Source organism: Prosopis cineraria, unplaced genomic scaffold (assembly GCF_029017545.1).
Source record: "Prosopis cineraria cultivar Desert tree isolate PC_DT_omini unplaced genomic scaffold, ASM2901754v1 PC11, whole genome shotgun sequence".
In the NCBI taxonomy this organism is placed as follows: domain Eukaryota; kingdom Viridiplantae; phylum Streptophyta; class Magnoliopsida; order Fabales; family Fabaceae; genus Prosopis; species Prosopis cineraria.
The window spans coordinates 27,091,216-27,102,683 of NW_026555342.1; the positions used below are offsets into that span (position 1 = coordinate 27,091,216).

Sequence of the window (11,468 nt, forward strand, 5' to 3'; positions counted from 1 at the left end):
CAATTATTTCATTCTCTTGTTCTCTGTTCTTCTAGTTCCTCACTTCTTCGCAAAATCTCTGTTTTTCCCCTTTTTTATAACATGAAATAATTTAGAAAAAGAAATGATCTTCTGAGATAATCTTCCAAGGGCCCACTTAGAGGCGAGTCCCATGGGTGACGAATCCACCACCAGAGTAGACCAAGGGGCCGCCATCAGCTGCCCTGTCCAACGGCCACAAAACAATCCTTGCAAACGTTGTGAAGACCGCGTTCTCTCCTCTGATGAGCGTTAATGGCAACATCTTTAGGGCGGCGCTCTTACTCTGCTAATCAAATACTTCACGAAGCAGTCTGAGCTTGCAGTCGCGGTCGCGGTCGCTAAGGACAACAGAACCAAGACGGCCGCAGAGGATAGCGATGCCAACACTAATGCACTGCCAATAGGTATGGATTCTTCCCTCGGCTTCGTTGGTGGAACTTATACGCTGTCTCTGTTTGAATAATGGGACATAGTCTGATACTCACATCCTAGTGATTTCACGGAAGTAATTGATAAAAACAAAGGAAGACCCTGTGATTCAATATTAAATACATAATAAAATCATATAAGAATGACCATGTTTACTCTTTGTTTAACTACAATACCGCAATTGTGTTAGTTGAGTTGGGCCTATTTACGATTCTGTTACTATTCATGCTAAATGGACAAAATTCCTGGAAAATATGAACAGTACATGTAGCCTCAGGAGCAACAACCGTTTTTTTTTTTTTTAAAAAAAGCTTCTTGAGGCACACTACAATAACATCAAAATTTAAAGCCTAAATAGCACCGCCGATTTGATTGATAATGTATATTTGAGGGAAGCAAAGAGTTCGTCATCTAAAGCAACCACCTTTTCTTTTCCTGAAAGTTGCTGCCTCGGAAAAATTATTCCATGTGCATACTGTGCTTATGTTTGTGGAAAGTTATTCATCACTTCTTTCTTCTTATTCTGTTAAATCAAACCTACCAGAAATTGTCTTTTAGAATCTATATTTGCAATCTTTTTCATTCTCATTCATTTCTTCCGATACTTTTGAAACACATCACCAGGGGCACTATGACTAGCTCAATTTAGTTTCAAATTTTTTACTTATAATATATTGAACAAAGTATTGAAGCTCAAATCAATAATCTCTTGCCGATGTTTCAGGCGCTATTCTTTCAAACTTGTTTTAAAAGTTTGTTTTACCTGCAATGTCAAAGCGTTTTCATGAAACTTGATCATTCTTCCAGTTATATTTTCCTAATGAAAACTTTGGCCTCCCTTTTGTCTTCTTACTCTTACAATTGTTTGGGCTCATGAATTATGATGATTAAACATGCTACTAGATATCCATAATCCTTTCACAATTTCACCAGATATATAGAGGACATAAAATATTTGTCCTTGATCACATTACTTGAATTATATGCCATCTTATATTTAACATTTGATCATTCATGCTTGTAATATAAATCTGTAGTGAAAATTCAAGAAGGGTTGCCTTGTGCGTCATGAGTTTAAACCCTAGAGAAATTATTGCATTGTGTAATATAAATCTATTAGGCCCATTAACCCTTCATTTTTTGGGTTTGTTAGTTTATTCTTATCATTATAGTCAGCATTATCTCTATAATACAGATTAGGATCTTATCATTTATTTTTATTTATTGAGAGAGGATTTTAAACGATTTAGTCAATCTCTCTCTTCCTCTATGTGTATCGATCATATTGATGAACAATAAATAAGCTGCACCCTGTTCTCCCTGCAGGCAGCAGCCTACGTTTAAAAAAAAAAAAAAGGAATGAAATATGTAGGAAAGCTACATGGATGGTGATGATTGAAAGATAGTAAGAGATAAAGATTTTAGAGATACCAGGGAATTTAGGAGAGTAAATGTGGGAACTGTAGGGTTTTAAGAGGTAATTTAATGTAAATTTAAATATTGACATGTAGACTAACACATAAGATTTAATTTATTGAGTTGATACTTCTTTGGTCCTATTTATAAGTCACTTTCAACATGTTTCACCAATATCAAGGAAAACCTTAAAACTCATTAACTCTGTCTTAAAATTAAATAAGTTTTTAACTTTGCCCCTATTAAATATATATATTTCAATTACATATTTTCTCTCTCCATCATTCAATGGAGGGTAAAAGAGGAAATTTGTGATGAAAATTTAATGACGTGACTTATAAATAGGAAAAAAAAAATTCTTCTCTCTTGGCCCTATAAATAAGACCAGAGGGAGTATATTGTTATCGAACAATGTATCAATGACATGGTACTTCAAACGTACCTAATAATTTCTCTAAATCCAAATGGAAGATAGCAACCAAAAGGTACAAGAAAAGAAAAAATCACCTACATCTTGTATTATCCTTTCATAAACTTCTCAACAACGTGTGCTTTGTTTCTTTCCCTTTTCTAGTATGTTTTAAAGTCTTATCAAGAGGAACAAGATGTAGAACCAGTGGCAGATGTAGGATGCTGAGTCAGTGGGGGCATAAATTATATAAAATATAAAAATAATTAAAAACTAAAAATTTAATATATAAAATAAATATTTACATACCTTACAAGTTTTCTCTATGTGGCTTCATGTTTTGAAATTGTTGAATGATCAGCTCATTGTCAATGCTATTAAACCATAGGTTTCCCATTTGATTATGGAACTGATTTTTCACAGACTTAGCAAAAAAGGCTCTTTCTACAGTTACTATGGCAACAGGCAATATCATTGCTAGCTTTAATCAATTTCTCACACTTAACCTCACATTCTCACGCCATTCACTCTGTCTCTCGTCTCAGACTCTGTTTTCTAGCAAAGAATCTCTCCATCTTCCTATCTTTTGGTATTCTTTTAGTTTTTGTATGTTTTAAAATTTTAAATTTCATTTTTATTGAGGTTATTTATTATTTAGTTTGACTTTAGATTTGTAAAAATATTAAAAAGGAAAATTAAAATTATTTTCTTATAAAAGTAATATAACTTTAAATATAATAAATTTAAAGTTAAAATCTATTAGGCTTAAGTGAAATATAAAAGACTTGAATATTTTTGAACCGAAATACATTTTAGTTTGGGTTTGCTGGGTTCAAAATTATAGGGACAATGGGGGCAAATTTTTAAAACCCCTACCTCTCTTTGTAATTTTCCTAATTTGAGGGGGGGCAACTGCCCACCCTCAACAATATGTAGGTCCGCCACTGTGTAGAACTTTCCAAGGTCATAAAGATAATAAAACTTTTGACAAAGTTCACCTGAGAGCAATACTCCTCTAATCCTATCTATAAGTCACTTTCAACATGTTTCACTAATACCAAGAAAAACCTTAAAACTCATTAACTCTATTTTAAAATTTAATAAGTTTTTAACTTTGCCCCTATTAAATATATATACTTTAATAACATATTTTCTCTTTCCAACATTCAATGGAGGGTAAAAAAGTAAATTTATAATAAAAATTTAATGACATGACTTATAAGTAGGATCAAAAAATTTTTTCTCTCTCTGCTCTATAAATAGGACTAGAGGGAGTAATTGTCTGATACTACACACTTAAGCTGCCAGGCTCATTTCTTATGTTGTGACATTAGCAATAGAAATATGAAGCTTATTTTTTATTAGCATTTTGCTAGATCGGGAATGGAACAAACACACCAGCATTCAAATGAGGGAACATGACCATAAATATTCATTATACACAGCAAACATTCTAAACGTTTAGGATTAACAAGATAGAAAATCTTATGTAGAAACAAGGTAGAGCTACCCTATTGCAGATATTGAAAGTGTAAGTCAATGAAGAATATACTTTAGGTCTTTCAAAATGAAACAGAAACTTCACAAACTCCTGTCTATCTCCCCTCAAAATTAGAGATAGTTACTTTATTGATGGAACATAATTCATCATTTTTTGGAGTTTGCTCTGCTGCATGAGACATGGTCTGCCTGAGGACGAATGCAGGTTGGTTTGGGAGAGGAATATCTATAATCTCACTATGAAGCATTGACATTACAGAAGCCATCGTGGGCCTATCTTTTGCAAGTTCTTGCACGCACAAAAGCCCAATATGTATGCATTGCAATATGTCCTTGTAAAAGCTTGGATCATATATTTGTGGATCTATTAGAGGCATAACATTGTCATCGATCCATAATTTCCAAGCCTAGAAACATTAACAAGTAAAAATGATAGATGTTTAACTTCAATGTTATATTAGGGCTACAGCTATTTAAAGCTTTTGCAAGAAGGGAAAGTGAAAATTGGAGAGGCTTACAAATCCTAAAAGTGTGAAACATTCCACATCTTTATAAAAGCTAGTGTTTTTTCTTCCACTAATAATCTCCAACAGTAAAACACCAAAGCTAAAGACATCAGATTTCTTTGAATAGAGTCCTTCTGCTGCATATTCTGGAGAAATATAGCCACTGCATTTATAAACTACATCTTTGAGATCTCAATATGCTAATAATATAATTATCATGGACAAAAGAAAAGGAGCACTTACTATGTTCCAACAATTCTTTCTGTATTTGCCTGGTTTTCACTACCTCCAAAAAGTTTAGCCATTCCAAAATCTGATATTTTTGGATTCATTTCCTCATCCAATAATATGTTACTTGCCTTCAAATCTCTATGTATAATTCGTAATCTTGAATCTCTGTGAAGATAGAGCAATCCTCTAGCTATTCCCTCAATTATGGTGAAGCGCTTTCTCCAATCTAAGGATTTATGTTTTGATGGATCTGCAAAAGATTGTTCAAGTAAGATGTGATGAAAGTAGATGGTCATAAGAAGACAATTTACTCACTTCCTGCATTATTATAGTAGGTGGTGGTATATTTGCTATGCGAGGCAATTACTTGTATATTAATAAACCACTTTAATTGTTCATTGACTCCATTGAACTTGCACATCAAGAGATACAAAACCTCACATGAACTTATAAAATTGGGAAGTATTCCTACAAATGTCAACAGAGTGGTGACATAAGGTAAAATAAAATTTGAAGTACCATACTTTTACTTCTTTAGGTATTCATAGACAATCAAGTTTTCATTTTTCTCCTCCATTCATCCTATGCAAAGCATATAGAAACATCCATTTAGTAAACGGTGATATGCATGGAGGATTGGCACTAACCAAATATGTATGTATCCAAACTTTTGTTTGGCATGCATTCATAAACCAATATCTCTTCTTCAATGCAACATCCAAGAAGTTTAACAAGGTTTCAGTGTTGAAGCTTAGAGATCAACTCCACTTCATTTATAAATTCATCCATACCCTGTCCTGATAGTCTTGATAGTCTTTTTACTGCTATTTCCTGCCCATCTTCCAATGTCCCCTGAAATAAGATGATAAAGAACATTAATTTCTTATGAACTGAAGGATTATAAAGTTCAAAAAGAATGAAAATCACCTTGTAAACTGGACCAAAACCACCCTGCCCAAGTTGAAGTGATATATCAAAGTTATTTGTTGTAGTTTCCAACTTTCTCAAAGAAAACAATGATAGGTCTGGAACATGGACTTGCTTCAGGGGCATCATCCTTGTTTTGTATTGATTCTGCATCTGTGTTTCCCCTGATTTTCACACATTTCCCCCATTTTATTTCGCCGAAAAACATATATTGCTATTCTAATACTAGGTTCCAAGAGCTATGAGTTAACTATATGAACTTGTCGCACATTCTGTATCAAAATGATGGAACTCAAAAGTTCGAGAGATTATCTACGATCACAAAGCTAAGATTGTACCCAATCTAAATAACCACAGAGAAGATCACTCATCCTTTGAATGAACCCTTATAGTCAACGTGAAAATTACCTTTTTGGTTTGAGCATTTTTTCCATAAGAAATATCCAGACACCATAATGAGAATTGTTCCTGTCAAAATTGATATTATAATAGGCGTTGTCATCTTCCTCTTGCCTATGCCTGTATCAAAGAAAACAACATTCAGCGAGCTTTCATTTTCTGGCAATAATTTCATCACTATACCACATATATTGTCATCAACAGGCTATAAAGAAATTAAAAAAACAAATAAATAAAGCTCTTCGTGTATTTGTCATGACATTTGTTTTGCAAAAACAAGCACCACGCTAGTTGACTCCTTGAAATAAAATTGCTCCCACATTTTATAATACTTTTGAAGAATCTTAAAAATAAGTTAAGAAGTAACATTGCTCTCAAGGATGTTTAACATGACATACATATAAACAGCCATGCAACGAAATATATAGTGCTTAGTGAAATTTAAAGTTGAACCAAATCCTAGTTGAGTGTTGAAGACATGTTGGACTGTAAACAAGTGTGTTCTAGGGTATTTTAAAGCGCTTTCTCTAATTAATATACATACCTAGTTCTGAGTGGGCTAAACGTATGTAAACATCAATCCCTCCGTCTGGGAAGTTTTGTATGTCAAGTAAATCTGCATTCCAAATCATACAGCCAAGGTTTCTTTCATGGGCATAAGCGATACAAGAGCAATTCTTGAGGCATGTAGTTTCACAATCTATAGTAGCCTCAAAGTAAGAAGGTAACACTTACACATCATCTGGTAATTTCACTCTCTCCAGCATCCAAAATCCATCTATTTTGCTAGCTTGAGAATCATTTTTTTCTCTCACACACTGAAGTGCTTCTCTTCTGACACACCCACCGGTCCAGTTCTGCCTTCCCCATTCTTCTTTGTTCCTTGGTTCAAACCCTCTCAAGCAGCTGCAAATTGGGAAGCTCTGCCAATTACAAACCCCGAATGGACCACATGTGCCATAAACATCACACTTTGAAGAACCAATTATCCTCAAAAGTTCCAATCTGTTTGACTGGGAATTCCAACGCCGTTGTTCTACTTTACCTTGAGGATTTAAGGTAAAAGTCGCGGGAGACTTGTCTGAAAAAAATAGTTCCGAAGTCCCGTTCTCTTCTTTCATCTGAAACCCATCCCCGGAGTTAGTTGAAGCTATCCTTGGTAAACCAAGGAAGTCTATGCCATCCCAGGGACCAGTTCGAAAGTAAGGACGATTTTCTTTCCACACAAATACTTCAGTTACGTTACGGGCTTCAAGACCGCAAGAAAATTCTCCATAAGATGGATCAGATGCACTTTTCCAAGATGTAAGTTTCACTTTCTCACCTGTTCTTTTATTAATTATGAATTTCATGTATGGTAATAGTGTATTGCCAGGATGTTGGAAACTCTGCCACACGGATACTCCTGTAATTCCATCAGCAAGGATTAGGTTGCCGGAATCCAAGAGTTGAGCACTGGAGTTTGAGGCAACTTGTGAGACGTTTGTTGACCAAAGAACCTGTTTTTGACCATTCAAAACAACAAGATTGCCATTTTCTGATATTGTCAGAATTCCCAAAGAATCTATTAGTGGGTTGTTTCTGTTAGCAACCCAAACAATGGAGGATTTGGACATGTACCAAATTCCCATGTAGCGATTAGTGGAATTTTGAGGACTGAAGAATCCTAGTGTGAACATGTTATTACTTGAGCTCACTGTTTCAGGTTCTTGGATCGACATAGATGATGCAATGGTGTCCAAGGCACATACCACAAGAGTTGAAGAGAACAAACGTACAAGGAAAGCAAGTAACAAGACTTTATTGAATCCCATGAAGAACATTGATTTCGAAGTGCTGTGAAGGATAACCCCGTATAATATACTGTATTTCGAACTATTTACCTTTTCTTAAACTGCGACTTCACTGGAGGAAGAACAAAACCTGCAACAATCTGGAACTTCGACTTCACTTGGTCGCCATTCTTATTGTACAACCATTGAATCTTCTCATTCATCAATCATATACTCCCTCCGGTCTCATTTATAAGTTTAATTTTAGAAGGTGTATTTGGTCTCATTTATAAATCATGGTGCGTCTTTTTAAATAATATTTGAGAGGTATTTCCAAAATTACCCTTCATGAGAGAGAAAAAGTAATAGTACATTACTTTTTAAATTTGTTATATAGGGACATGTTTGGAATTTTACTTATTTTTATTCCTTGTATTTTTGTTGTATTGGTATTGATGAGATTAGTAGAAATGACTTATAAATAGGATCGGAGGGAGTAGTCTTCTAAAAAGTTATAAACAATAGAATTTTGACAAATATACTTTCCTCTGCGGTCGTGGGCCTTGTTACTGACATCTTATCATAGGATTTTATTGATCTTGCTGTCAGTAGTTCTGTCTATGGCTCTTCATCTATCAAATATCAAAACTAGTTCAAGCAGTTTAAACTAGCTTATTTTGGTAGAATAGCCAATCTATGTTGCATGGTCTATTCAATTATCTTGTAGATAGATTCGAGATGATGACGTGCAAATTATTTGACCAGAACATGAAAGTTACGTTCCAAGAAACATCAGTCTCCATCTAATATTGAATTATTGATCAATGTGTGTATTTAGGTTTAATGCAATAGATAATATTATAATATCAGTAGCTAGCTTCTATTATTTATCCACAAAAAATTTTCAATGAAGCACAATGACCTTTATAAATTTATAATTAGTGAAGTAATACTTTAATTGGATTAATCATGTAAATCAAATCAAACTTATTGTTCGGATATATTTTTTTTAAGGATTTTTTTTTCATGCATTCAAAGCTGATTTTTTACTGTCGACAGCTTTTTCAGAGGCTGTAAAATGGTCCCAGTTCAAGGAAAAAACTGATCAATGAACGAAAGATTCAAAAGATGTGTGGTCCTTGACTTTTCAAGTTTTAGGCAGCTGAGGAACTTCGATTGTTACGTTCCAAATTATTGGAGTAGAATTCCATTGTTGTATTCAAGACTTCACTATTGAATAAATTGATTCTCTTTCCTTTCTCTTTCGCTCTCCTCCGTTTCTCCTTTCCTTTCTCCGTTTCACATTAATTGGTATAAGAGTTATGTTCTTACTTCTTTTTCTTGGATTGCTTTCTCACTACAAGCCTTGTTCACTCCCTTTTCGACATCTGTTTAACATGGAACGACAACCATTGTGTTCGCCTCGGCGAACTTGGCTAGGCCACCAGACCATGTTGCCAGTGGACACCGCACGCGCCCCACAAACAATAGCCAAAATTTTCTACGAATGACTCTCACACGCCACACTTGCCGTGTGTTCCACGCACCCCATGAAGAACGTGATGATTATATGAAATTGAGGAAGACAATGGGTTTCAGAATTAATGCTGTGGAGGATAACTCATATAATATATTGTATTTTGAACTATTTAGTTTTTCTTTACTGTGACGCCGTTGTAGGAAGGAAAAAAAAATCTGCAAAAAGTTTGAATTTTTCATGGGACTGCTATGAATTTCAATAAGAACTTTATAAGTAAAGTAGAGCTTATAAGGTTGTGAGAAACTTTTCTATCTAACATAGTAGTCTTTTGAAATAGATTTTTCCTTTAAACATGTGCTCTTGATATTAGTGTTTTTATTGAAAGTCTGATGTCACAAAAAAAAAAAACTATCCATAAAAGCTTTTAATCAATAGGAAGTTAAGTAAAGTGCCATGAAGTGAAGCCGTTAAGTACATAAGCTATGATTATGGTAGCATTGTTGTGCGTCCAACAAATGAAGTGAGATACAAATGAAGTGAGATTTATAAATGTGAAAGGCCTTCCTACCACAAGTTAGTTTTTTTGAAATGCATGATACATGGACTTGGTTGCCAACGACTTTCAAATTTTCATAGTATTAAAAACTGGATCGGCTATTGAACCGATTAGAATTAAGGATCAGGGGTTAGATATTCAATCGAGATCAAATTGATTATGATAAAATAATATATTTTTTCATTATATAATAGATAATAAATATTTTATTAAAAAACACAAATATATAAAATTTATAATATATATACTTTTGTTTTTCTTTCTATCTATTCTCTAGCCTAACAAATATCATTATTTCTCTCTTATCAATGCGTGGCAAACTCACCTTACCTCTTTTGACTTCACCTTCTCACAAATCTGGGTCTTCATCTCTTTCTTTCTTCTTACTTCATCTACTTCTCTTTCTACATCATTGCTTAATCTTTGAAGATAACGCACAACAGAGCATCGAGCACTTGAGCAACAATGCAACACCCAAGGACTAGTGAGGAAGGTGAGACCCACAATGTCCATTATGGACACTGAGGAACACTGAGGAACATTGAGGGATGGGGAGAGCTCGGCCGATATTCGAGAGCGAGTGAAGAACTGGAATGAGAATTGAAGAGTCAAAAAAGGGAGAAGGAAGAAGAAAGATTGAATGAGTTTCACAAGCTTTTATCCTCTTCTTGTTTTTTTTTTTTTTTTTTGCGTTAAAAAATCTAACCTGCCCAACCCACTTAACCCGTGGGGTTAGGTGGGATGATTCGGGATTGAATCACTAGGTTAATCCGAGTCAAGTGTGTCCACCTTAAATAAGAAAATTAGATGGGTTGATTCGGTCTAATTTGCAAATAATGCAATTTTTTTCGCACCGTACGACTGTTGAATCTTTCCCTTCATCAATCCTAGTTTTCTAAACAAGCTGCAAGCAGTAGAATTTTGACGCGTGTATTCCTCCAGTGCGGTCATTTTCTCAAATTTGTCTGTCCCACAGGTTTAAATTTGAAGTTATTGGAGAAAGTTTAGTTTTACTTTCTCCCATAGCCCAAATAAAAGTGATGTCCAAATTTTTAAAAAAATCTAGGAATTTTTATCTGTGTGTTTTCTCTAGCTTTTTAATATTCTTCCAAGGGTTCACTTAGAGGGGAAACGCATTTAGTGCCCGTCACTCCTATGAAATGATCAAAGCCCTTCAATTTTTTTAAATGATGTTTGCCGTTAATGTAAAATTATTTTTTAAATATTTTAATATTATATTTATAAAAATAAAATATATAAAAATTATAAAATTAAATATAAACTGTTTTTTAGGTTATTAGAGGATAAATGTTACAATACTCATCATTCCTAATAAGATTTGAATAATTTAAATTTAAGCTTTTTAGTTTTATTTTATTTATTAAAATAAAAATATGTAAAAATATAAAAATATTTAATAAATTTCTTTATACCAATCTGGCAATCTGGATGAAAAGTTTAATATTATTTTTTAATAATTTTTATAAACTGACTATCTAGATATATTTTAAATAGTATAGATATAATTTAAAAGATTTAATTTAATATTAAAAATTTTATAATTTTAATTAATTATTTATCTAGATATATTCTGAATAGTTTATATTTAATGTTATAATTTTATTGTGATAAATATAATATAAAAATATTTAAAAATAATTTTAAATCAACAGCAAAAAAAATAACTTGAGGAGTAAAGCTTTGGAGCAAAAAAAGAGCATCCGACACGTGAGTTGAATTTTCTCTCTCTTGGTTTTTGTGCCAGGAAAAGTTTTCGCATGGATGATTCAGGTAACCAGAAAATACCATCGGATCGGCCTCC

The 11,468-nt window shown here is 33.5% G+C and overlaps 1 long non-coding RNA gene across 2 annotated transcripts; it reads left to right on the forward strand.

Moving 5' to 3' along the window:
- On the forward strand, window positions 1-8,400 carry LOC129285533 (uncharacterized). Of its 2 annotated transcripts, none has more exons than XR_008587236.1 (3): window positions 1-425; window positions 4,686-7,143; window positions 7,214-8,400. It is a non-coding gene; the product is annotated as an uncharacterized LOC129285533 (long non-coding RNA). The 2 variants fall into 2 exon arrangements; XR_008587237.1 differs by having other exon boundaries at window positions 3-425; window positions 6,694-7,143.
- The last annotated feature ends 3,068 nt before the right edge of the window (window positions 8,401-11,468 follow it).